The sequence below is a fragment of the Agrilus planipennis genome, unplaced genomic scaffold, assembly GCF_000699045.2.
Source record: "Agrilus planipennis isolate EAB-ADULT unplaced genomic scaffold, Apla_2.0 scaffold43, whole genome shotgun sequence".
In the NCBI taxonomy this organism is placed as follows: domain Eukaryota; kingdom Metazoa; phylum Arthropoda; class Insecta; order Coleoptera; family Buprestidae; genus Agrilus; species Agrilus planipennis.
Genome location: NW_020438914.1, coordinates 528,324 through 555,538, shown reverse-complemented (window position 1 = coordinate 555,538; position 27,215 = coordinate 528,324). Strand labels below are relative to the sequence as shown.

Below are 27,215 nucleotides of genomic sequence, written 5' to 3'. Positions count from 1 at the left end.
AAAAAATAGAAAAGTAGTAAAGGTTCAGTACTTTCAATATCCTTTTTTCGATTTTTTCCCATTAGAAGCTTCTACATAAAAAATTAAACCCTAAAAATTTAGGTGCAAAATATAAATCCTTGAAAGCTGCCCAAGAATATACTTTTGATGCTTTTGAGTGACCTTCAAATCTCATTATTAAAACATATTTGGTTATTTCAATGTACCGATATATTAATAAAACTTTGATAGGCTGATTCATTTATTTTGAATAAACAAAAAATTGATAAAAAAACAAAAATAGATATTTTACTATTTTCCCAATTCTAACAATTCAAGAGAAACTTCTAAAAGTGTTTAATGATGTTGATTTTTTGAGCTAGCAAAATGAATAGATATAAGATCAAAAAAGTAAAGTAGTTGTTTTTCGCGGCATCCTGAACCCATATAGTTGACTAAAGGGCCCAAACCTGACTTGACAATACTGGATTAATTTTGGGCTAATCTTTAGGTGGCAAGGTTTTGCACAATAACATTTGTTATTATTAGTTAACCCCGTAGTAATTTTTTATAATATTACGAGTAAAAGTGGTAATCATCCGCCATATTGTATTCACCATTTTGAATTTTGAAAGTTTAACATTCGTGACTAGTAACCTTGATGAAGCCGGAATAAGCACAGTTTTATTAATTTCGGGATTACTCCTTTCATCGAACGTTCGAACGTTGTGCAAATGTTTTATTTCGAAAACCTTTAGATCAATAAATAATAATTATACTTATTTATTTGTAAGAAATTCGTATTTTATTCAATATTAGTCAATATGTTATATATACAGGGTATTATTTCTGAAACTACTTTCACTTAAAATTTGTTCAATACCGTTATTGGGTATGCTCTCCTCAATTAAAATAACGGCATCTATGTAGCATTTCCGTATGTACCGGAAGTTGGCGTCAACTTCGTCATTTTAAATGAGACACACTGTATTTTATTTTTTAGAAAAATAACACCCCAGCAGCCAACGAAAAAGTGTGCCTGTTTTACAGTAAGAAAGCTGGAGAGATAGCTATACTCTCAAGCTTCTCGTTCATGCTTTCAAAGTGGGTTAAAGACAGTACAACTGTAAGGATAGATATAGAGGGGTAAAAAAATAGTATGTTTAGATTTGCAGATGATATGGCAGTATTAGCATCTAGCAACGAGGAGTTAGAGATAGCTTTGAATAAAATGGAAGCAGTATTGTCAAAACAATATTGCATGAAAATAAATAAATGTAAAACAAAGATACTGGTATGCCAGGGAAGATATAGTAGGTAAAGAGCGAATATAAAGATAGGAGACGAAAGATTAGAAGCAGTGACTGATTTAAGGTATCTAGGAAGTGAGATAAGTCAGGACGGAAGGAGTAGTAGGGATATAAAGCGGAGGATAGCGCAGGGTCGAGTCGCCTTCAATAAAAAGAAGTCACTTCTATGCTCGGGAACGATTAATTTATAAATTCGAGAAAGATTGTTAGTGTATCTTAGGAGCGAGACGGTGTACGGGTGCGAAACAGTATACTGTACAAACAGAGTGGAGGTGCGTGTCCAACAAGTCTTAGGACTGACGACCTTACGATGATGAGAGGCGCTTATAATAAACAAACACTTTCAATAAATAATAAAATTTAAATGAGACTTCAAACAACTTTCTAAACTGAAACTGCACACTTTATTTATAGATACGTCCTTACTTCTGTTTGCATTTTTTATTACCAGTTTTTGTCAATGATTCGCAGTCGGTCAGCGTTATCCTTGCGTTCAAAGGATGACGTAGTATCAATTTTCACGCGAATGATAAACTATTGTTAAACCGAACTCAAGTCACTTCCTGGTTGCGAGTCGTGGCTATTGGCCTCGAAATAGTGATCTCACGACAACAATCGTTACTTACCACCTAAAGAATTCCCGAAGACTCTTAGCATGAACGTGTGAATCAAAAAAAAACTTTTAATAAACAAGCAACATTTTTTAAATAAAACAAGTTAGTTTATTGCCTATTTAATTGAAATAAGTGTTTAATTACCATGAGTGACACAGATGTACCTATAGATTGAGTTTTAGAATTTACTTACAATTAAGTGATAAAACCAAGGTCACGATAAAATGCAGACTAACAGTGATATTCATTCCCATTTACAAAAAGGTTCGGTAGCATATTGTCCAACTTCTGGTGGATCTCACCGATAAACTCATTACCAAAATCTTCCAGACATATAACAACTTTATGCTTGCAAAACAATCTTCTATCTGAATTCCATGGGGGTAGGCAAAAAAAATTGGAGCTACATAAACAGCACCTTCATGTTGCACTCACTGATTCAAATCCACCTACATCTAAAGTGTCAGCGAAGATTGCACCTTTGTTAACTTCAAGGTCATCACCACAATATCTTAGGTAACAAACTCCAACAACATGGCTATAGCGTTAAGCCAACATCCTATGAAGTTTTAAGAGCTATGCATCCATAGCAGCCAAGACAAGAACCGACACCTCTACCACCTTGTGATGATTTCAAGTGGCGCCCTCTAACGCGAAGTCTTCAGCCTCCAACTGCTAGCATTAGCCGTAACTGATCAGAAGCATTTCTTTCTAGATGAATAAACTTTTGGGTGTTTTATTCCCACCAATCATTAATGCTGGTGGGCGGGTAGTCCCTCCGAAATACGCAGTGGTGGATTATCCGCAAGGCAAACTAGGCACATGCCTAGGGGCGCAAGGTTAGAAAGGGGCGCGCGTAAAATATATGACCGCCAGAAGGGCGTCTATAAGGTGCTAGCCTAGAGCGCTTTTTACATTTAATCCGCCTCTGGGAATACGTAGGAATGTAGGGCGGAAGGCCCTCTTCAATCTCCTTTCAGGAATCGTGGGAATAGGGGGGGGTAATGGTTCGGGTGAGAAAGATGAGACAGATGAAATGAAGTCAGAAGAGAACGAACAGCATTTGCCTGTGAGAAAGATGAGACAGATGAAATGAAGTCAGAAGAGAACGAACAGCATTTGCCTAAGTGATCCAAGGAAACCACAAAAAAAATTGGACTAAGGTAGACGGACCCGGAATCGAACCGGCGCGGCGTCCTCCCGAATATTAAGCAATGGAATAAACCTCTAGGCCATGCTGCTCGGTAATTCTAGATGTAAGCTGCAGATACCTAAATATCAACCCACGAAATGAAGTTCGATTCCTCGCACAAGTAGGTGACAATATTGTCCTATTTGCTGATATTGTCCCAAAACTTACTTAGAAATTTGTTTCTCCTTACTCATGCTACAAAACGAACAGAGAACATGCAGGAAACAAATATCGTAATCTTCAACAAAGTAGGTAGAGTTCTCACTTTTCATTTTAGTAACGTGAAGATGGATGCTACATCTGTGATTGCAAATACCTGGACGTCCATTTCGTACTGCATATGACACATGTCAGGTGTTGCCAGTAGGTTAGTCCAGAGCCGGCTAACTTTAACTTCGTAGGAACCGCTACCTGAGGTTAGTTTGGGTCACTACATACCCTTCAATGAGTACGAGCAAGTAAGCAGTAATGACCCATATTGCTTTCTTTCTTTTTTTTTCTTCTCCCTTCCACTCCTATACCAAGCCCCTTCATCCCGTAGACGAGCGAAGCCTCTCTCGCAACTTAAATAATACCTACGAAAATATTCTAATGATCATCCCGCAGCTCAGGGGTAGAATGCCGAACTAAGTTCGCAATACTATTGGGTTCGGTTATGCAAGAGGGGACTCACCTACGAAATAGAAGGGATAAGAAAAGGAAAAAATCATCTCACTCGCACTCGCAGGAGCAATGAAGAGTTCCTTGGCTATACCTGATGAGCACTTGGGAGTCAAAAGAGTCGAGTTTGCTCGGTTCTGGGTTAGTCAACCAAAATGTACGTCATCTGCTTGTCAGCCCTACCACGAGCTATCTGCTATGCAGAGCGACTGTATGGGAATTTTTCCATTTGGATGTTGCTGAAATGCTACTGTTGAATATGGTAATGATTATACATTTATAGTTGGCTATAACAGTTGATGGTAGTATCTATGACAACCATAAAATCACTCCCTCAGTGTGTGCGTTCTATTAAGTTGAGGTGTAACCGAAAGGAGTTAATAAATTTAAATACAGCTTGAACCAAGTTTGTTTTAATAGAAAATAACATCAGCTACAAAACGCCTTCTATAAATGAATGGTACATTTTTCACAAAAGAGTTTTCCACCTCATCAAAAACCTGAGCATGGACTGCAAAAGGACAATTCCTCAATTATGACCCAAGTTAATTTACAGTAACAACGTTCTGATTAAATTCGAAAAACTCCCTTCAACTATATTTAGTAATCTTAATAGAATTCATCAGTATTACCGAACGTTGAAAAAATATGATCACAAAAAGTAATTCTTTTCCCTTTAGCTTCTAAATGACCTCATAGGTAACCTTGATTGTAATGACAGTAGATATTTGAGGAGCTATTAAAGGATAACTAATTGCCGAAAAGAATGGAAGAAATAGACAAAACCATCACATTAAGTGCCCCCAAAACAAGTGAACTATAACAAAAACCTAAGAAAAGGCGTCCTTTTGAAATGTAAACGGATACCTCGTTTACGTCAATTATTGTAAGAAACTCGAGAAGAATATGTAGCAAATTTGGCGAATCAAGTGACCTACAACGACCGAAAGTCTGACTCAATTGGGCGTTACGGCTCACAAGGTAAAATTAATCCTTTGCAATGTTCAATGCCATTAATTTCCAATGTCGACAGGTAGTAACGTACAACGTCGTACGTCAAACAAGATTTTTTTTAACCCTGAATATTTACCGTACAATCGACGAACTATTATTTCTATAAAATCACCTTCGCTCATTTATTTCCATCATTTTGTTGATTCCTACACATACATACATTTAGGTATTATGTAGGTATGGGTACAAATAAAAACGAATGGAATGAACTTTTAATTATTTGCTTGCACTAGCAATCGAAACGAATAACTGTAAATTCTTTGTTCTTGTAAATGTTTATTTAACTCTGTTTTAGCACAGAAAATTACTACTTAAGTCGGTACCTACTACGAATTTATGTATGGGAACAATACCTAATTTATGAACTGAATGAGTTACATCAATAAACTGGCTCATTGGATTCTCATAAATACTTCTTATTTGCATTACTATTGATTTTTACGGATTTACAACCCACACGATAGAAATCTACCAAAAATTAATATTTCTTGAACATTGCAGATCATTTTTTCAAGTTTGTCGGACAGAGTATATAAATTAGCGGGATTGAGACTTCTTATTTGCACGGAACACACTTAGAGAGTCATTTGCGGCATAACTGTACCAACAATATGTAACAGTTGTTTTTTTGGATTCCATATTGCAATGACAGAAAAAAATTGAAAAATTCACATGCAGTCTGAGATAACTCTGTTTCTTTCAGAGGCACGTATACTATTTTTTGTCATGCTTGTGTGGTAAGCTCGTCATTAAATTGATAGTTGGCGAAAAAAGAGTAAACGTTTTAGGTTAGGAAGTCATTATCATTAGTCGTGTTCGCTACATTTTCTTGTGCACATGCGCAATGAAGAAAATTAGTTACAGGCAAACAAATCAAAACAGAACAAATTATAGACATAAGAACGCATGCGTTTAACAAATTTTCTTCATTGCGCATGTACAAAATCGCGGACATGTGCACAAAAAAAATGTAACGAACACGACTATTGAACAACTGATTTCTGCGCATGCCCATAAACTTTAGCGCATGCGTTCATTAACTAATTTAATTGCCTCCCGATTGAAAAACGGCTGAAAAAAGGCCATACCTTTCTTATTTCATAGCACGAAATCGAGCTTTCCGCGGTAACATGACAAAAACGTTGTTAATTAAAAAATTAATTAGAAAATTTCTATTTTGCATAATTATCAATATCATGGAAACACCAAATTAGATGATGAACATTACTACAGTAATTCTATATCAAACTACAGGTAACTACTAATTTTCCTAAGACAGAAAAAAATATTTCCTTATGAATTAGTTTTAATAACAAACTTATAAATCCAAAATTATCAACAATTGACGAAATATATCTGTAAACTAATTTTTTATGGCTTATGTAATGACAGTCGCAACCAATAATATCTAGGCACAAGCGTATGGATTCCACCTATTCCCCCCCCCCCCTCCATTACCTGAGAGGCGTTAGACACCTTATCTATAATCACATTTTACACCCCGTTCCTATATTATTCCTTGCCTTGAGTAGTGAACTGCGAAGTAATTTAACAACAGAAGAACATAAATAATTAAATTTCTGAAAAAATTTGGACTCTCCGTGTGTACTTTTTCTTCGTAAAATGCACTACAATTTGTTTTTAAGAAATTTCGGTTTTAATTACGAATCACAAAGTAATATGTTCGAAAAAAATCCTGAATGCAGTCTTTAGTTGGACTTTTAATGAAAATACTACAACGACCTCAAATACTATTTATGAAAATTATTGAAATAACTCCTTTTTCACACAAAGGTATTTAAAAGCATACAATAAAATCTGAGACAGCATTTGATGTGTAGGTATAATTAAGACAGTATTGAACATAATTAATTTTTGATTAATTAGGTCACGATTAGTAAAAGTGAGCATATCTGAAACAACCTCACCATATTTTGTAATTATTTTATTTATGTTCGAATAAAGTTATTTTGAATAGTTTCTATCAAAAACAATTAGTAACTATTATTTAATACCCATTTGTAATTACTGCGGTTTCATTGTACTGTCTGAGCGTCCTCATGCGCAGGCTGTTTCGAATAGCTCGATATTATAATACCTGATACCCAAAAGTAGGTGACACACTTTTAAGTGTTTCATTGTCAAGAGCCGCCCGCCACGCCGTCGGACTATACCGCTACAGTCGGCATCGTATAGCGTTGGTTGTCATGGCCGAAGACACATATGTGCATACTTGTATATATATGTAATTACATACATACACACATAATGATGATGATATTATACAAAGATACTGTTGCTGGTATGCTACAAGTGCCATTGTACAATACAATTCACCAACCGAAATGACTCGACTTAATTTGCATGTTGTGTCATGGAAAATAGGCCCGGTAGTTTAAAATTCACTATTAATATATGCATAGCAAGTATTAGAAGAAGAAGATGTGAATTATTCAACAGTTTAATCGGTTAATTTGGAAATTCGGAAACGTGAAAGGTGTAGATATGTTTGGATTACGGCTCTGTATCAATGTGAAACGTGGATGATGGACGCTGCGAAAAGAAAAGTTAGAAGCCTTAGAAGATGTAGCAATGTAGTAGGATGTTAAAAATATTCTGTACAGAAAATGTTAGAAATGAGGAGGTATTAGAAATAGTAGAAGAACACAGAGAGTTATGGAAGTCAATAAGAAAAAATAGGTGAAATATGTTAGTAGGACACCTTCTCAGACATGAAAGGCTGATTAGAGAATACTAGAAACAGGAGTTAAGAGGGATACTAGTAGATTTAGATTAAATTACTGTTTGTAAATTGTTAGAGATGCACATTGCTCCAGTTTTCGATAAATGCACAGATTGACTCAAAATTTGAAGAAGTGTCTCACCAGTCTTCGAACTGAAGACCTTGTGATGATCATAGATATATTAAAGAGAAGTAGAATTGGAAATGTCAATAAATGCGCACATGTCATAGCGGAGTGGTAGCGACTATGCTTTCTTCTATAGTGTGAACTTTTGGGTGTTTCTGCTACTAATGCAGATGAGCACGCAGTAGACTATCTTCAACCTTCTTTAGGAATCATGGGAAAGGTCAAGTGACTATTAAAGAGGGATTGATGTGGCAGGTGAAACGGAGACAGTAGAAGATTGAAAGACCATCCTCAATGGTATCTCAGTGTTGCTCTTCACCGGCAAGGAAATCAAGAAATAACATGAACCAAAATAGGTGGACCTGCGCTATACAAAAACGAAAACTTTAGTTGCGTTCATCTGTTAATGCTGCTGGGTCACTCTCTCACATGCGAAGCCGTAGGGTAGGGCAGACAGTCCTCTTTAAGGAATTTTCGGAATAAGTTTGAGGTGGTTGGAGAGAGAAATATGAGATGGAGGAAATGCAGAAGAGAAGTGAAAGAATATCCATGGAATGCTATTACTGCCGCATCAGCATTTGAAACCAAGGCAAACAAGTCTTTTTAGGTCTCGGTTTTTATCCAGTACCAAAAATTGATTAATATGCAACTGTAATAATTTAATGTATGTACCATACACACGAGGCTGATGTATTTGTCCAAAATCGCCTTTTGCTGGCCGTGTTGAGTTGTAGTAGTAGTGTTTCGACCAAACTATATTTAGGTACAAATATTTTTCAGAATTTGCCGATCAGCCTAATAAATGAAGGTTTATGACATGTACCCAAGCATTGTAAAATTTATTATTGTACACAGCTGGTACTTCCAAATTTGCCCCTCATATTGGGGTCTGTTATATTTATTACTATTTGGAACTTGTCCACACCACTTCTACCCTTAAGTTTATACCTACAGTTGTTCAACTACGTATCTTGTAACATCTTAATAATATCGTTCCTGTATATACATGTTAATAAATAATTTTAAGTTAACTCTTGAAATTTTAATAACTTCACACAAAGTTAATTCGGCGTGTGAACTGTGCGTGACAAATCAAAAATAAATCTACGCACAAAACAAGTAGTCCAAATAAATTCTCTGGATCTCTGGTTGAAAGCATTGCGGTATCCTGGGCTACACAAGATAGCTCTGTGCCGTTCCCCTTTATATCAATTTATGGACATAAATAGGCGAATTTAGGTGGCTAAATGAGCTGCATTGAAACCTGATAACTACATTGTGTTTGTTTTTCTCGTAGACGTTGACAAGCGTAGCGCTAATTTGAAAATAGTGCTGCTTTGTTTAGTTGCCCAGCTTATGCCACACATAAAAGGGAGCGACTTAGAATAGAGAAAGAAACAGATATTTCATCGGTGCATTACCCTTTCCCAAAATATTAACACAAAATAACGAGATATTAAGGGGCATAAAAAATTATTATAAATTTACTTCTGTGGATTATTATATGAATGCATTAATTAGGAAGTCTAAAGAAAGGAGGAAAAACTTATTTGAAATTTGAAGCTACTAAGTCTAAAAAGCATCATTACTAATAAATAATCCAGTCGAATTAGGAAATTTTTGTGGAAAACGTGGAATAGGTCAGCTTTTTGTAAGAACAACAAGAATACCCGTGTGGGAAGATTCAAAAAGTTGTGGTAAATTGTATATAAACAAATAAAATTTGAAAAATAGAGTTCTTTCGTTTTTTCTCTCTGACTTTGTTACTTTTGATTTGAGCAAAAATTTTCTTACTACTGTAAGATAGATGTAGAATTTCTAAACGTTTCCGGAAAATGGCGATTTTTCCAGAAAATGTAAAACCTCAAAAATGAAAGTTTGATATTTGGTGGAGACACCTTCAGAGGTGATATCGTAAACTTCACATCGTCAATATTTGTCCTTTTTGCTTGCAATGTAATATTAATTTTCTCAATGTACGTAGACATACAAGGTAGGTACCTTCATGTTGTTAAAAATTTAGAGTGTGCCAGAAAGTTTTACACCAATAATTCAAGGAGTATACTGATGAAATACAACCGACATTAATATCTTAAATGAAGTATACGTAACGTTGGCTAAAAATCATAAATCCATTTCTTCCGTTAAATGCAAGTATATTATTGTAACAGCTGAGTGAATAGCAGTTTGAGTTTTTATTATTTTAATTGTAAAACAGTGTAAAATTCGGTAAAGCAGAAAAGGAAAAAATAACAGATAAATTCGCAACAGTTACAATACTTTCAACTTCCAAGAAACTTTCTTGTAGCTAGCTGTACACTGCGATTTCGAATCATAGACGGTAATAATATTCGAAGCCATAGAGAACGCGACAAAAACGAAAGAAAGCAATTTTACTTTGATCCAGTTGCAATTTAACATTACAAACCAGTAAACCGCATTACACTTTGAAAAACTTCAAGAACCTTTTTTTATTGTTTGCGATTCTTTTACTTTCGAAATTATAACATTTAACAGTGTTGTTACATGTGAAAGTGCAACTTCTGCGAGATATTGCTAGCCGGTTCATAAGTATAATTTCATGTCGGTTTGTAGACAGTTTTTGGTAATTACCTCACTACCACATTGCACAAAATGTAAACCACAAATATCTGTTTTCTAGAAGAGTCGCTGTCGGTTGACCGAAGTACTTCCGCAATACGGCGAATATCTTCTATTACTTACAGTAAATATAATTAAAATTTAATTCTGCGACTAAATTACATTTAAATAAATAATATCGTCGACTTAACGAATTCTGAAGAATTTTTCTGGCAAATATGAGATAATAGGTTAAACCCAATAATAAACTAGTTTTGCCTAGGTCAGGGGTTGACAATCATCATGAATTTTAAAAAGCAACGAACTTTTAATTCGGCTTTTACACTTTATTTCAAATTTGTATTCAATAAAAAACGACTTTATTCATTATTGTTTATATTATTACTATGTTACAAAATTTGGTGTTATGTTAAACAAACTGAAATTACATTAAAAAACCCATGCGAATGGTGACCTTGTATTTCTCTAGAAATTTTTGATGAGTCCGGTATATAACTAGTAGTTTTTTTGTTTAAGACTTAACTCTAAATTTTGATTAGTTATTTGACTTCTTAACTTGTTCTTTATTAAGTTCCTGGAAGACAAAAATTGCTCGCAAGAATATATTGACTCAAAGATCGTCAGCACATCACCAAAAGCCATTTTTTTATTTTGTCATAGCATACCGGAAGACTATTCCAGGTATAGAAAATTAGTGCCTCAGGGTTAGACATCCCTTTTAGAGCTATCTATTTATGCTACGACATCGAAAGAAATTTCTGCCTTTCTAGCTTTTTTAAGCTACTACTTATACTCGTTAATTTCGAACTCCAAAAATCTTTGGCTTTTAAATCTAGTAATTGGATTTCAAATGAACCAGTATTTAAATTAAGTTCTTTGCCGTTTGCTTTGAAAGCCAAGGTAGGCTTATTTATTTTGGTGAAGTCCTTCATTATTTTGGTCGTTCTTGTGAAGTCATCAGTGTCAATAGAAGCACTGCTTCTATCCCTCAAGGTCTGCATATGTAGTAATGTGCCCATCGTCAAATCATCTGTCCAAATAAGCAAATCATTTTCAAAACCAACTGCAGTGAAATCTCCCTTCAGCGTACACTCGTTTTATTAGCCATTTTTCCATATTTAAATCGTCTGCGTGCTTCCAAAAGAGAGTCCGTTGAGTAGAGGTCTTGCTCTGTATTATTATTATGAAACAAAAAGGGGACTATACAAAACCATTAGAGAGAGTTGTCTGCTGACGAGAGGTGAAAAGTGAAATTTTACTGTACTTCTTCCAGTAATGAAAATGCAGTTTTCCTTTTCCTTGAACCTTAACTTATTCGTTGAGATGCATTGAAACGTCAGTCATCAAGTGCAAATCTCTTGTTTTAGTTGTACACGTGTCCATTCCGCTGTAGCTCTTATTTTTTTTAATGGAACTGAAACAGCTACAAGTGTCTTTCGACAGAGCCGCATGCGACTCGCGATCCGCGATTTGCCGACTTCTGGTTTAAGCCAAACTATATAGCGATATATAGAACTAGGATGTCTTATTCCAAAGTGGTCTGACCAGAAATGTTACCATCCAATCCCGATTTTAGGTCTGACCACTCTAGGTTATCCTAACAGTATTCGCTATACCAAACTGGTCTGTCCAAAAACGCTACCCCAATTTTAGTATAAACTTTTTCGTTTATGCCAAACTGTTTTTTTAGTTTTAAGTAAGATCAACATTAACTAACTATAATCTAATTATTTATTTGCTTCTTACTACTGGGACAGTCTTGGTCCTTGAATATTCGAAGATTTTTGACAAACAGTAGATCATCATAAGATCGTCAGTCCTAAGACTGGTTGGACACTGGACACGCACCTTCACTCTTTCCTATACTGCGCTAATCTTCGTATATGCCTAAAGCTAGACCAACCCATATCCTTAACTATTTGCGAACAGTAATCTAATCTAGGTCTACCTCTAGCCGTCCTAACTCCCGTATATGTCTCTGACTAGAGCTTCATGCTTGAGAAGGTGTCCTACTAACCTATCCCGCTTATTTATTATTACCTTTTATAGAGTCCTCTGTTCTCTTACTCATTCTAATACCTCATCATTTCTAACCCTCTCTATCCACGGTATCTTCATCATTCGCCTGTAACACCACATTTCGAACGTTTCTAACCTTTCCTTTTCCGCCGCGTCCACTATCCATACACCCTAAACAAGCTTTTTCGAATTTCTAAATTAACCGTTTGCGAGCATAGAAGTAACCTCTTTTTATTGAAGGCGACTCGACCCTGTGCTATCCTCTGCTTTATATACTTACTACTCCTTCCGTCCTAACTTATCTGACTTCCTAGAAAATCGGCCACTTCTTCTAATTTTTCATCTCCTATCTTGATATTCGCTCTTTCGCTACTTTTACTTCCCTTGCATACCAGTATTTTTGTTTTACTTTTATTTATTTTCATACAGTACTGTTTTGTCAACACCGCTTCCATTTTATTTAAAGCTATCTCAAACTCCTCCTTGCTAGATTCTAATACTGCTATATCATCTGCAAATCTAATCATACTAATCTTTTGTCCCTGTATATCTATCCCTACAGTTGTACTGTCTTTAATTATGTTGATCGCGTCTTCGATGTATAAATAATAAAAAGTAGCGGTAACAGTGTGCATCCCTGTCTGACTCCCTTCCTAATATTTATTTCTCTACGTTGCAACCCCATCTCTATAACTGCTTGTTGCTTTTTATACAAACTAAGTATCACTCTTCTATCTTTGTAACTCATCCCTACATTTTTAAGTATACATCTTGTCCCATTTAACATTGTTAAAGGCTTTTTCTAAATCTACAAATCCTATGTACGCCCTCTTTGTTTTTTCTATCGTTTTCTCTTTTGTCACCCGTAAAGCTAGAATGGTCTCTCGCGTTCCTCCATTCCTTCTAAACTCTTCTCTCATTATGGGATAACCTATCTCATCTATCTCCATACTATCTTCCTTCTCTAATATATCTCCCAATTCAGGGCCTGCGTACAGTTGATAAATTATAAAAATACAATTATTAGTTATGTGCACTACATACATATATGTACACCTACTTGTAACAATCAGTTGTCTGTAAAGTCATTAACGCTAACACTTGCGCATTATAACTTTCAGGAAATCGCGGGAAGTAATTATAAATAAGGCAATGAACAGAAAATGTTATGCTAACAACATTGTTACCGGCTTAGTTGTGTATACGCTTTCTAAAAAAATGAACTGTTTAAAATCTTAAACAACTTGCACTTTCTTTGAAAATCAACCAACTTTCTTCATAACAAAGTTGCGTCACTATTAATAAACGATAAGATGTACGCGTTGCACTTGCAAAATTCTGAAATTGAAAGCGAAACGATGCATACAACGTCCGTTATTACTATAAACAGCAAGAAGGAAGTTATTTATACAAACAATTAACCTTCTTTAGTGAGGATCTGATGGATATAATTCTATTCTTCCTTCAGTTATCCACAAAAGGAATTTATTGTAAAGTGATCTTAAAGAAAACGGTTTCGTAAATTCAATCACATTATTGCACTGTTTTCTTTACTTTCTCAAAATAAGAAAAATAAAAGTTGAAATACCATGTCTTCCTGTACAAACAACACAGGACAATTACACTGATGAAAAAAATTTTACTAATTAACTTTACATTTCTTCAAAACTAGCTGACCCGGCGAACTTCGTACCGCCTAACAGTCAATGATTGTCATGTTAACTTTTAGCTTAAATTTACAATTAATTTCGGATTTTGTTAATGTAATAATATGATTCATAGATTCTGTATTGTCAATCGTGTGGTGCTGATGACTGAATCACCGAATGATTTGCAATGATTGATACCAATCGATTTGACAGTTGTTGACATTTGTTCTCTGTATTTTTGTTTAGATTCTGTATATATTTCAATATCTTTCTATATTTGAATATGCTGTTTTCCCTCTATTTTCTGTGCTGATTTTAGTGGACATCAATTATTACAAATAATTTTCCGATATTTTAATAGTTATTCTACTATTCAGGGCGAAGACAAATCCAACAAATCAGAGGTCATTAAAGTCGGTCCAACCGTTGTTGAGTTATAAATGGTGTAACTAACCCGACTTTGTTTTATCTATAGGGTTGTTCGGAAAGTCATTTCGTTTTTTTTTTTCTGACCGGAACAAACAATAATCCGATGGTGCCAGGTCTGGAGAATATGGTGCGTGTAGCATTGCATCCCATTCAAGCTGTAAAAGCTTTTGGCGAGTGACCAAACTTGTGTGAGGTCTCGCGTTGTCTTGGTGAAACACTACACCTTTCCTGTTGATTAGTTCTGACCTTTTCNAATTCTGAAATTGAAAGCGAAACGATGCATACAACGTCCGTTATTACTATAAACAGCAAGAAGGAAGTTATTTATACAAACAATTAACCTTCTTTAGTGAGGATCTGATGGATATAATTCTATTCTTCCTTCAGTTATCCACAAAAGGAATTTATTGTAAAGTGATCTTAAAGAAAACGGTTTCGTAAATTCAATCACATTATTGCACTGTTTTCTTTACTTTCTCAAAATAAGAAAAATAAAAGTTGAAATACCATGTCTTCCTGTACAAACAACACAGGACAATTACACTGATGAAAAAAATTTTACTAATTAACTTTACATTTCTTCAAAACTAGCTGACCCGGCGAACTTCGTACCGCCTAACAGTCAATGATTGTCATGTTAACTTTTAGCTTAAATTTACAATTAATTTCGGATTTTGTTAATGTAATAATATGATTCATAGATTCTGTATTGTCAATCGTGTGGTGCTGATGACTGAATCACCGAATGATTTGCAATGATTGATACCAATCGATTTGACAGTTGTTGACATTTGTTCTCTGTATTTTTGTTTAGATTCTGTATATATTTCAATATCTTTCTATATTTGAATATGCTGTTTTCCCTCTATTTTCTGTGCTGATTTTAGTGGACATCAATTATTACAAATAATTTTCCGATATTTTAATAGTTATTCTACTATTCAGGGCGAAGACAAATCCAACAAATCAGAGGTCATTAAAGTCGGTCCAACCGTTGTTGAGTTATAAATGGTGTAACTAACCCGACTTTGTTTTATCTATAGGGTTGTTCGGAAAGTCATTTCGTTTTTTTTTTTCTGACCGGAACAAACAATAATCCGATGGTGCCAGGTCTGGAGAATATGGTGCGTGTAGCATTGCATCCCATTCAAGCTGTAAAAGCTTTTGGCGAGTGACCAAACTTGTGTGAGGTCTCGCGTTGTCTTGGTGAAACACTACACCTTTCCTGTTGATTAGTTCTGACCTTTTCTGTTGAAGTGCATCATTCAGTTTGTCCAGCTGATGACAGTAGACTTCCGAATTAATCGTTGTGTTATCCTGTAAAAGCTGAAAAAAAAACGATTCCTTTAAAATCTCACCAAACAGACAGCATCACCTTTTTTTGGTGAATATCGGCTTTGGAAATGGTTTGAGCCGGTTCATCTTTTTTGCTCCATGACCTCTTGCGTTTGACGTTGTTGTATACAACCCATTTTTCGTCCCCAGTGATGATGCGCTTCAAAAACGAATCATTTTCGTGGCGTTTGAGAAGCGAATCGCAGACGTCAATGCGACGACACAGATTTCTCTCTGTGAGAACATGGGGAACCCATACATCGAGCTTCGAGGATAATCCCAGGCCTTTCAAGTGGTCATAAACTGTTGAATTTGATAAATTTAACCTCAATCCGATCTCACGTGTTGTTATTCGCCGGTTCACATCAACTAATGCCTTTATCGCGTCTTTATCAGCTTCAACCGGCCTTCCCGAACGTGGTGCATCTTCGACATCAAAATTGCCGGATCGAAATTTAGCGAACCAGCACTGGCGTACTGTCAACACACCTTCTCCATACACATCAGTCAATTTCTTTCTGGCTTGAACAGCATTTTTACCCTTTCTGTAGTAAAACAGTAAGATATGTCGGATGTGCTGCTTATCGCTCTCCATATTTAAAAGGGCACCAACCAAGAACTACTGCGTAGAATTAAATGGAATTTTTCACACACAAGCCTTGCTATATGAGCTCTCAAAGCATATAAAAATTATACGGCTTAAATGTAAAGTTGGGTGCAAAAAAATACAATTAAATCCTCTGTCGGGAAAAAACGAAATGACTTTCCGAACAACCCGATATTTAGATAAATAGATAAACTGACAGGCAGCGATAATCATCATCATCATAAGGTCGTAAGTCCTAAGACTGGTTACGCACCTCCACTTTTTTTATCCTAAGCTAATTTTTTCATTTCCATAAAACTAGAACAACCCATATTCTTAACTATTTCCGAACAGTAATCTAATCTAGGTCTATCTCTACCCCTCCTAACTTCCGTTTCTGCTGCTAATATGTCTCTGACTAGACCTTTATGCCTGAGAAGGTGTTCTACCAACCTATCTCGCCTATTTCTTATTGACTTCCATAGAGACCTCTGTTCTCTTACTCTTTCTAATACCTCTTCATGTCTAACCTTCTCCATTCACGGTATCCACATCATTCTCCTGTAACATCACATTTCGAACGCTTCTAACCTTTTCTTTGCCGCCGCGCCCACTGTCCATGCTTCGCACCCGTACAGCGCCGTGCTCCAAACATACACCTTTAACAATTTTTTTCGAAATTTTAAATTAACCGTTCGGAAGCATAGAAGTGATTTCTTTTTATTGAAGGCGACTCGACTCTGCGCTATCCTTTGCTTTACATCCCGAATACTCCTTCCGTCCTGACTAATCTGACTTCCTAGATACCTAAAATCGGCAGCGATAATGGATTTTTCTAAAAATTTCTAGTACATTCTGTGTTGTCAATGTTGTGGTACTTAATTGACCGAATGATCTGGAATGATTGAGATTAATTGATTTGACAGTTGTTTTTTTTTTTTTATTTCGACGCAATTATTTTCTACATATTTGAATTCTTTTCAGAAATTTTTTTTTATGTGAATTTCGATATTTTAGTAGTTATTCTGCTATTCTTGGAGGAGACGAATCCAAAAAATCAGAAATCATCAAAATCGGTGCAGTCATTTTTAAGTTATAAATGGCGTAAATAACCCTACTTTGTTTTATGTATATAGATATCTTGCGATTTCATAGGGACATTAAAGCAGTAAAAAATAACGGATAATCAAATGCGAGTCAGACCTCAACTAATGACGAGTATGCTGAACCAATGCACCTTGATACTGAATATACTAAAATAATTTCATCGAAATATTACTGTTTACATTGTTGCTTACACTTTCTTATAAATGTTTTCTACCCTCTAAAGGTAGGTAGCTGGTAGGGCTTAAATAAAAAAAAGGGTGTTACAGGCGAATATGATAACGACCGTGGATAGAGAAGGTTAGAAATATGGAGGTATTAGAAAGAATAGAACTGAGGTTACTATTGAAGTCAATAAGAAATAGGCGAGATAAGTTGGTAAGACATCTTCTTAGGCATAAAAGGCTAGCTACAGACATATTAGAAGCAGAAACAGGAATTAAGACAAGTAGAGGTATACCTAGATTAGACTCCTGTTCACAAATAGTTAAGAATGTGGGATGTTTTAATTTTAGGGAAATGCGAAAATTAATACAGGGTAAGAAAAAGTGGAGGTGCGTGTACAACCAGTTGTAGGACTGATGACCTTATGATGATGATGATGATAATTGGTAATACCATGCAATTAATTTTTAGTAAAAACTCTAGACCACTAATCTAAAAATAAAATCAAATGAAATTGAATTCTGTGGAACTAAACTAAAATTCTAAAGCTTTAAATTCCACACAAAAACGGTTAAGATCCCAAGATATTATCCAACCAAGGGTGCCGAAACCCATTTTAGGATTCTAAAAGTTTCAGTTTACGGCTAAAGAAAACACTAAAACTCACTCAAACTTAGAATCCGGAAATGCGTTTTTGATATCGAAAATGTCATTATAGTTTCAAACTGAGCATTATGTTAGATCTAATTAGTGCTATTACTAGATCTAAACGCGTACGAATCAACATTTTTTCTTTGCTCCGCCTATAATGACCCAAATTTATTCTTTCCTGTAAGAGATAAAACACGTACAGTTTTTAAAGGCATAAGTTTCATTTCCCTCCTTTGATAATAAACCAGGTTTTACCCACAGCTTTGTTATTCTTTGTTGCTCCTACATACGTGTTAAAGACCATCGACGGCCACATAAAACTATTTTCTTTACCCATGGGTGACAGTTTTTCTTTTTTTTTGGATAAAAGGTCCTCTATGTCCTTTCTTGTGCCCCTGACAATGTCTGCACTAAATATCATGATCGTTTTCATCCGCGGCTTCGCACGTTTCGAAGATCATCGACGACTACGTAGAACTAATTTTTTATGTCTTCGGGGGCAGCATTTTGTTTTGGATAAGAGGTACTCTTGTCCTTTTTTGTATCTCTGAAAACGTGTGTACAAAATATCATGATAGCTTTTACCCGCGGCTTCACTCGCGTCGATGTCTTGAATACGTATCAAAGGTCATCGAAGATGACATAAAACTGATTTTTCTATCTCTCGGGAACAGTATTTTGTCCTGGATAAAAGGTACCCTTCGTCCTTTTTTGTATCCCTTAAAGTGTGTGTACAATGTATCATGATAGGTTTTACCCAGTGCATCGCTCGTGTTGATGTCTTAAATACGTGTCAAAGATAAACATGAAACTAACTTTTCTATCCCTCTGGATTGTCCTATCCTATGTTCTTTTCTGTATCTTTGACAATATGTGTACAAAATTTCGTGATGATCGATTGAGTAGCTAAGGCGCGAAATGGTAGCAAACAAAAAAACAGACAATCAAGCAAACAAGCAAACTCACATTGGCATTTATAATATTAGGTAGGATACCAAAAAAATGTACGATAAGTCTTAATGTTTACGTATTAATATAGCATTGCTAAAAAAGAAGAAATTTAAAAGTCAAAGACCTCAGACTTTCATGAAATTAATAAGTCATTACTGGAATCGATAACATAGCATAATACTAATCGACTTCCTCTTCGAAATCCAGCTAAAAAATTACGGTTTCGCCCAGGTCACGTTAGCGTGAAGTGAAATATGGTTAATAGAATAACAACAACAACAACAACAGCAACAATTAAAAGACGGCAACGATAGCGGTAACCCAGCATCGACCGCAGAGTCAACTAATGTATTAAAAGTGAATTTTTACAATTACCCACAGCCCACTTCTCGAATAGAAAGTAAAGAAAGTGAATTGTCCGACGACGACGGACGGTCGGTTAGGAGTTACTTTCGCTTTCGCAGCATTTTACACTTAAAACATAAAAGATCACGACAAACTTAACTACAGAGTTACAGTACATGACCAAACTGTCATTACAGCGACGAGAACAAAAAACAAATGTAAGTAATGTCACGAAAAACGCCAGTGACAGCGACACTTTTTGCCGAAAATTAATGAATTGATTATGTCCGGGTGACCGCAACTATAACAATAACGATAAAGAAGAAAAGTTTTGTTTTTATGGGCTTTATAGAAAGCGACATCAAGCGAATTTTTGCATTTACGTAAAGCCTTGGCAATGATTTTCCTTGGAGGAAACACCTCGTTGCATTCAAATTAATCTAGAGACAATAATAAAAAGTATGATTGCAATTGCGGATTATTCGAGGCGTAAAATATGCAAGCAAACGGAAGAGAAATACAGTTTTTAATAAAAAGCTGATCGTTCTTGTAACATTTACTTGACTTTTTTTATTTATTATTTTATTATCACTTTTACTTCATCAAATAAGTAGGTACAGTACATCGTGTGATGCATCAATGTAGAAATCTTGTGAAATTCAAAGAATGACAGTTTGCCTATAAAACCCATGTAGGAACTGCCAGAGTTGACCCAACATACGATTGTCCAACTTTGCCTGAACAGAGGTTGGACCAAGTTAGGCATACAAATGAGCTACCAAGAATGCGTAGGTTATCTCTGTCCCGAACCAGACCTGGACTAAAGCTGACTATATTACCTTCGGCTGATTAGTCTTGGGCAAACGACAACTAAATACACAATCACTTAAAACACAAAACACACCGCTGAAGAGGACCTGAACCGATAGGTCCTAGAACGGCCTGAGGTAGAAGGGGTTTAGTCGGTAGGTCCGAGGACACCTTCCTCGGGAATCCGACACTACCTAGTCGTGCGGACGGCTGGGTGTCTTTTGAAGATTTCCCCTCTTCCACGAAAACAAAAAAAAAAGTCTTGGGCCAGTCTTGGGTCAACTTACATTGACCGGGGACTGGTTTAGTGGTCAGAGACTTGGGGCGTAAAGCCAAAGGATCCGGGTTATATTCCCAGCGAGGGTGTGACAACAGCAACAATTTTCCCTCATTAACCTAAGGTAGTTTGTAGTGGGTAAAAAATTCGACAAATGAATTTTCATATTAATATTTCGTATTAAAAACTCGCCACTTCTAAAAAAAAACGTCAAAGTGTTTCATGTACAGAAGAGTTGACTAGTAGGTTCTTAAATAAACTAAATATCTATGCCTGATTTTATTTACTCGCGCAAACAACGATTTTTTGAAAAAATATCAAATACCTCAAAAACGGTTGAATTTTGGCGTATATCAATATATAGGGTTGTTCGGAAAGTCATTTTGTTTTTTTTTTGTGGAAATGAAAGACACTTTTCATATAATAAACAAATACTTTATTAAATTATATATTGACCGTTCTGGTCCAACACCTTTTGCCATCTTTCTGGTAGTAGCATAATTCCACGCTCATAAAATTTTTGGTCTTTGCTGGCAAAAAACTGATCGAGGAGGTTTTTGACCTCCTCATTTGAGGTGAAGGTTTTACCGTCTAAAAAATTTTGGAGTGACCGGAACAAATAATAATCCGATGGTGCCAGGTCTGGAGAATATGGTGGGTGTAGCATTGTATCCCATTCAAGCTGTAAAAGCTTTTGGCGAGTGACCAAACTTGTGTGAGGTCTCGCGTTGTCTTGGTGAAACACTACACCTTTCCTGTTGATTAGTTCTGACCTTTTCTGTTGAAGTGCATCATTCAGTTTGTCCAGCTGATGACAGTAGACTTCCGAATTAATCGTTGTGTTATCCGGTAAAAGCTCAAAAAAAACGATTCCTTTAAAATCCCACCAAACAGACAGCATCACCTTTTTTTGGTGAATATCGGCTTTGGAAATGGTTTGAGCCGGTTCATCTTTTTTGCTCCATGACCTCTTGCGTTTGACGTTGTTGTATACAACCCATTTTTCGTCCCCAGTGATGATGCGCTTCAAAAACGGATCATTTTCGTGACGTTTGAGAAGCGAATCGCAGACGTCAATGCGGCGACACAGATTTCTCTCTGTGAGAACATGGGGAACCCATACATCGAGCTTCGAGGATAATCCCAGGCCTTTCAAGTGGTCATAAACTGTTGAATTTGATAAATTTAACCTCAATCCGATCTCACGTGTTGTTATTCGCCGGTTCACATCAACTAATGCCTTTATCGCGTCTTTATCAGCTTCAACCGGCCTTCCCGAACGTGGTGCATCTTCGACATCAAAATTGCCGGATCGAAATTTAGCGAACCAGTTCTGGCACTGGCGTACTGTCAACACACCTTCTCCATACACATCAGTCAATTTCTTTCTGGCTTGAACAGCATTTTTACCCTTTCTGTAGTAAAACAGTAAGATATGTCGAAAATGCTGCTTATCGCTCTCCATATTTAAAAGGGCACCAACCAAAAACTACTGCGTAGAATTAATTGGAATTTTTCACACACAAGCCTTGCTATATGAGCTCTCAAAGCATATAAAAATTATACGGCTTAAATGTGAAGTTGGGTGCAAAAGAATACAATTAAATCCTCTGTCGGGAAAAAACGAAATGACTTTCCGAACAACCCAATAAAAAAGGATATCCATTTTATCAAGAAATAGGAGATCTCATTCTAGTTGCTTTTGGAAATAGGACGGACACATTAAATTCGGTGCGACGATGCCTACCAACTCCTAAAAATAACCATCCACAATAATTAATGGAAATATCTCTAATAAACTTTCAAGTGAGGTACAAATCTATTACAATACAGACTTCCAAGATGAGGTAAATTTTCACATAATATTGTTTACATCTAAGTTATTTAATATGTATTTCTTTATGTACCTACAGACATATCAAGTTTTTACTTGCATTCATGATATATTATTTCAATGATCACTGTTTACAGGGTTATAGTCATTGAATCCAATTGATTTTGTTTATATATCTAACGTCCCGGTATTTACCATTGTATATCTACTGTGAACGCATTTTTTAATGACTCATTGAGAAAATTTCCTAACTACAATTTTGAAAAGACGTAGGCTATAGCTCACTCGTTAAACTAGTTTTAATTAAAAAGTAAATTCAATGGATTTAATACTCCAATCTAATAATTAATAACTAAGAAGAAAATGCGATATGAATTAAAATTTCCATTTAGTACTGTTCCTACTATCAACAAAGACAGGCAATTCGTGTGAAAATTGAAGTACATTCTGTATCAGCTACATACAGTCAAAAATGAAATAGATACCTACCTATGCATTTACTGTTTTTTTTTATTATCGTTTAGAAGTAAGTTCGATGACATTTTAATAATGTTAATTACTTTTTAACAACCTTTAAACGCTAAACACTTAATTATCGTCACAGTAATATGATTCCGAAAGAGACACCACTTAATATATATGAATGTATTTAAAACTCAATCCCACGAGATATCTATTCACGAATTATTTAGATATCATAAAACAAAAGTCACCTAACTGACAGATTTAATAAGTTGGTCAAAAATCTTTCAGGACAATGGCTTTTCCTTTTAGATATGCAGACATACATATATTTTGGTTTTGTATGAAAATATTGTCAATTTTATAATCAGAGATCTTTAGTTTATGTTTTCATGATTGAATTGGATACAATAAGTACCTACCTAAAATTACTTCTGTTAATTAAGTACATAAAGAAAGAAGACTTTCAAATGATTACATTCCTGAAAGTAACGCTGCTATTAAAAGCAGCTAGTTAATGTTTAGGCGGATTGTAACGAAGTAGATAGTTGAATTGTGAATTTATTATTATAAATTTAAACAAATGGGGTAAGGGTGTCTTAATAGGNGACAGAGAGAGAAAGCTTAATAGGTTTTTGGGTCAGAGATTCTATTGAGTCTTTTAGTTTTAATATCTAAACCAACAATTGTGACTTAATTATTCGCTGAAGGCGAAAAAGGTTGTAGGAATGTGAAAAGGTCGTTCAGTGTTCCAAATTCCAAATAGAAATATATTAATTTTTTTTTTAAACCCACTACATACATATATCATATTCGTACTTCTCATTACAAAGCTCAGATTGCAGTATGTTACGCGGGACCTGGCTCTTAGTAAAAATGATTTTCTGAAACAGTGATGAAATCTCTGGTATCTAAAAGTTAAAACGTATATTACGTTACGCCCAATACGTGTAATTGCATATTATGAGTACTCGGAAAAATTTTGCCCAATTCATGAAATAAGTAATGGACTTGACGAGATCATGAAATAAAGCATTTATCATCATCATAAGGCCGTCAGCCCTAAGACTGGTTGGACACGCACCTCCATTGCTTTCTATCCGGAGATAATCTTCGCATTTTCCTAAAACTAGAGCATCTCATGTCCTAAACTATTTGCGAATAGTAATCTAATCTAGGTCTACCTTTACTCCTCATAACTCGTTTTTCTGCCTCTAATATATCTCTGACTAGACTTTCACCCCTGAGAAGATGTCCTACCAACCTACCTCGCCTATTTTTGATTGACACCACATTTCCAACGCTTCTAATCTTTTCTTTTCTGCCGCGTCCACCGTCCATGTTTCGCAATCGTACAACGCCGCGCTCCAAACACACACCTTTAACAATCTTTTTCGAATTTCTAAATTAACCGTTCGCGAACATAGAAATGACTTTTTTTATTGAAGACGTCTCGACCTTGCGGTATCCTCTGCTTTATTCTCCTGTTACTCCTTATGTCCTGACTTCCTAGATATCGACAATCAGCCACTTCTTCTTATATTTCGTCTCCTATCTTTATATTCGCTCATTCGCTACTTTTTCTTGCATACCAGTATTTTTGTTTTGGTTTTCTTTATTTTCATACAATACTGTTTTGTCAATACTGCTTCTATTTTGACTAAAGCTATCTCTAACTCCTCCTTGCTAGATTCTAGTACTGCTATATCATCTGCAAATCTAAGCATACTAATCTTTTGCCCCTGTATATCTATCCCTACACTTGTACTGTCTTTAATGAAGTTGATCGCGTCTTCGATGTATAGATTAAAAAGTAGTGGTGACAGTGTACATTCTTGTCTGACGCATCATTATATTTAAATTTATCTGTTTCATAAGTCTACAGACAAATAGCATGGTCATGACATTTCTTTTGTTTGCAAGAATAGTGTATATTTTAGTATAATTGCATCGTTTTTAACCCTGACCGGGTCCTACTGAGTCTTTTACGGGCTTCATAATCAAGAATGTTACTTACTTTCAACCTCTTAAATTTTGTCCGCTGCAGCAAATTTCGTTCTGTGCAAAGAGTTTTTTGTACACATATCTACAATTTTCATTATACAGTAAAAATAAACGTCCGGCCTTTGACTCGTTTTATTTGCAGTGATAATCGAATTGTCGTGCAAATCATTACCATTTTGCACAGGCGTTTGATATACGCCCTGTTTTATACAACTCAATACTAATAAGTTAAGCGGATTTAGATCCGGATTACGTATCGGCTAAAATACAGGAACCGTACGTCTAATTCAGTGCGTACAAAACTGTTCATCTAGAAACTCGCACACTGGTCAATGCAATAATACTATTCTGCACTGACCTATGAAACTAACACATTGACTTACTGTCAATAAAAAGAATGCATGAGTCAGAAATACAACACGGATGCTATTAGTTGCTAGTTCACTGAATGCGGTGTTGCGTGAACCTAGCAGGGCCGGACTGGTTGGTCCTTGCCTGTACTTTCGAATACGTTTTTCTAGAATTCGTTGTCCTTTCAAACTATCAAACATTTACTTCATTTTCCTGTTTTATAGTGCTCTGTCACTTCCTGCAAGTTTGGTATTTATTTCAGAAACATTCTGTACACTACATATTACAGTCAACCCTTACAAGAGCACTGTATTTTATTTTTTAACTATAACAGCGCAATCTGCGGTTGGTTAAACATTATGGAACAAACAATGACCACTTTCAAGAAATCAGTTTTTTTCGGGGGACAATGAACTTTTGCAAATATCTAACAATAGAACGTAATCATATTATTGCCGCTTTATAAAAAAACAGTTTTCTTGGTGACGTGGTGGCGTAAGATCCGTTCCAGTGAAATGAAAAGTGTTTATTGTCGGAGGATCCAAGTAAAAGGTGTTACTTTTTAATTACGGAAACGTTCACGCTCTTACCGACACCGATGCCGAAGAAAATGTATGACCATGAAAACGTTACGTTCATTTCCACGAAATGCGTAATACATAAAACCGCGTACTTTCACGTAACAATCGATGAAGTGCGAATGCGCAACAGGCCACTTCCGCACGCACTATTCTACATTCTTCTTTTCACTTTGACGATTATGAGCGTTAAGTAATTGATTATTTTCCTATATAATTTAATTTTTTACGTTTCATCATCATCATAAGGTCGTCAGTCCTAAGACTGGTTGGACATGTACCTCCACTCCTTCCTATGCTGAGCTAAACTCTCTAAAACTAGAACATCCTTAACTATTTGCGAACAGTAATGTACGTTTAAGTAAATAAAATGCATATAGATTAGTAAGCGAGGATGTTCATCGTTGACCTTATTTAGGTATTTATTTATTACAAAGTATCGTGTCTAGGATGATTTTGTGATTACTCCACTCAAACTGTTAAAATCTTGAACACTTATATAGATTGAACTTTTGCTTGAATTAATTTGTATTAAACTATAAAGTTAAATGTAGAAGAAAATACCCATTATGGATGTGCGGGTGTTTAAAATTAAGTAAATACGTATACGCGGCACCATCATCAGTTACTAAATGTACTGCTAGGTGGTACAACTATGACAAAAGTAAAGGGGGCATGACCTCCCTTCGTTCGTGTTTGCTTTACTTACCGAAATATTTTAACCCCACAGCAATTAAGTAAAAGAAATTTTCTTTAAAATAAACCAAATATTAAAAAAAAAATTAAATAATAGTTAAAAACCATTTGAATAAAGAACCTGTGGCATCAATCGGAAATGAAGACTGAACCTGCCGAAGAGTCCACTGACGTTTGCTATAAGTTGAACCATAGAGAGCATGATTGTGTTTCTATCACGTATTATCGCGCAGTATATTTAGTGACTGGTGCTGGTGCTGGTGCTCAGTGCATTTTCCGAAAAAAATACCTATTAGAGGTGATAATGGTTGTAGGCTTAGTATGTTTAGTAACACCACCTCCCGGTACCCAATTACTCAATTATTTTTGCAAAACATTACTGTATTTTTAGTCGTATGGGCCACGTAACAACTTCAATTTTCTCGACGTATAGACACATCCTACGGTACTTGATTTTAACGAAGTTGGGTGGATCGGCATGCCCGTTTCGATGATTTAGGGAGCCGATCGTCAATTGAACTATAATGGGGTGGGCGGATTCTTAATGAGAAACCAAACTAAGACAAATCCCTGAAAAAGGGCAGCATCTCCTTCAGTACTGAGTGTGGCAAAGATCACGAGGATTGATATGGCACTCTGATGTACAACACTGCGATGTGGAAGGCAACAGGAAACCATCACATTATGATATCACGAGTACAGCAAACCGAAACTCAAATGATGGCGTCC

General features: G+C 35.7%; 1 protein-coding gene across 1 annotated transcript in view; it reads right to left on the bottom strand.

Moving 5' to 3' along the window:
- Nucleotides 1-27,215, bottom strand: part of LOC108733942 (ecdysone-induced protein 74EF-like) — a 210,834-nt gene that overhangs the window by 146,524 nt on the left and 37,095 nt on the right. The window lies entirely within an intron of this gene.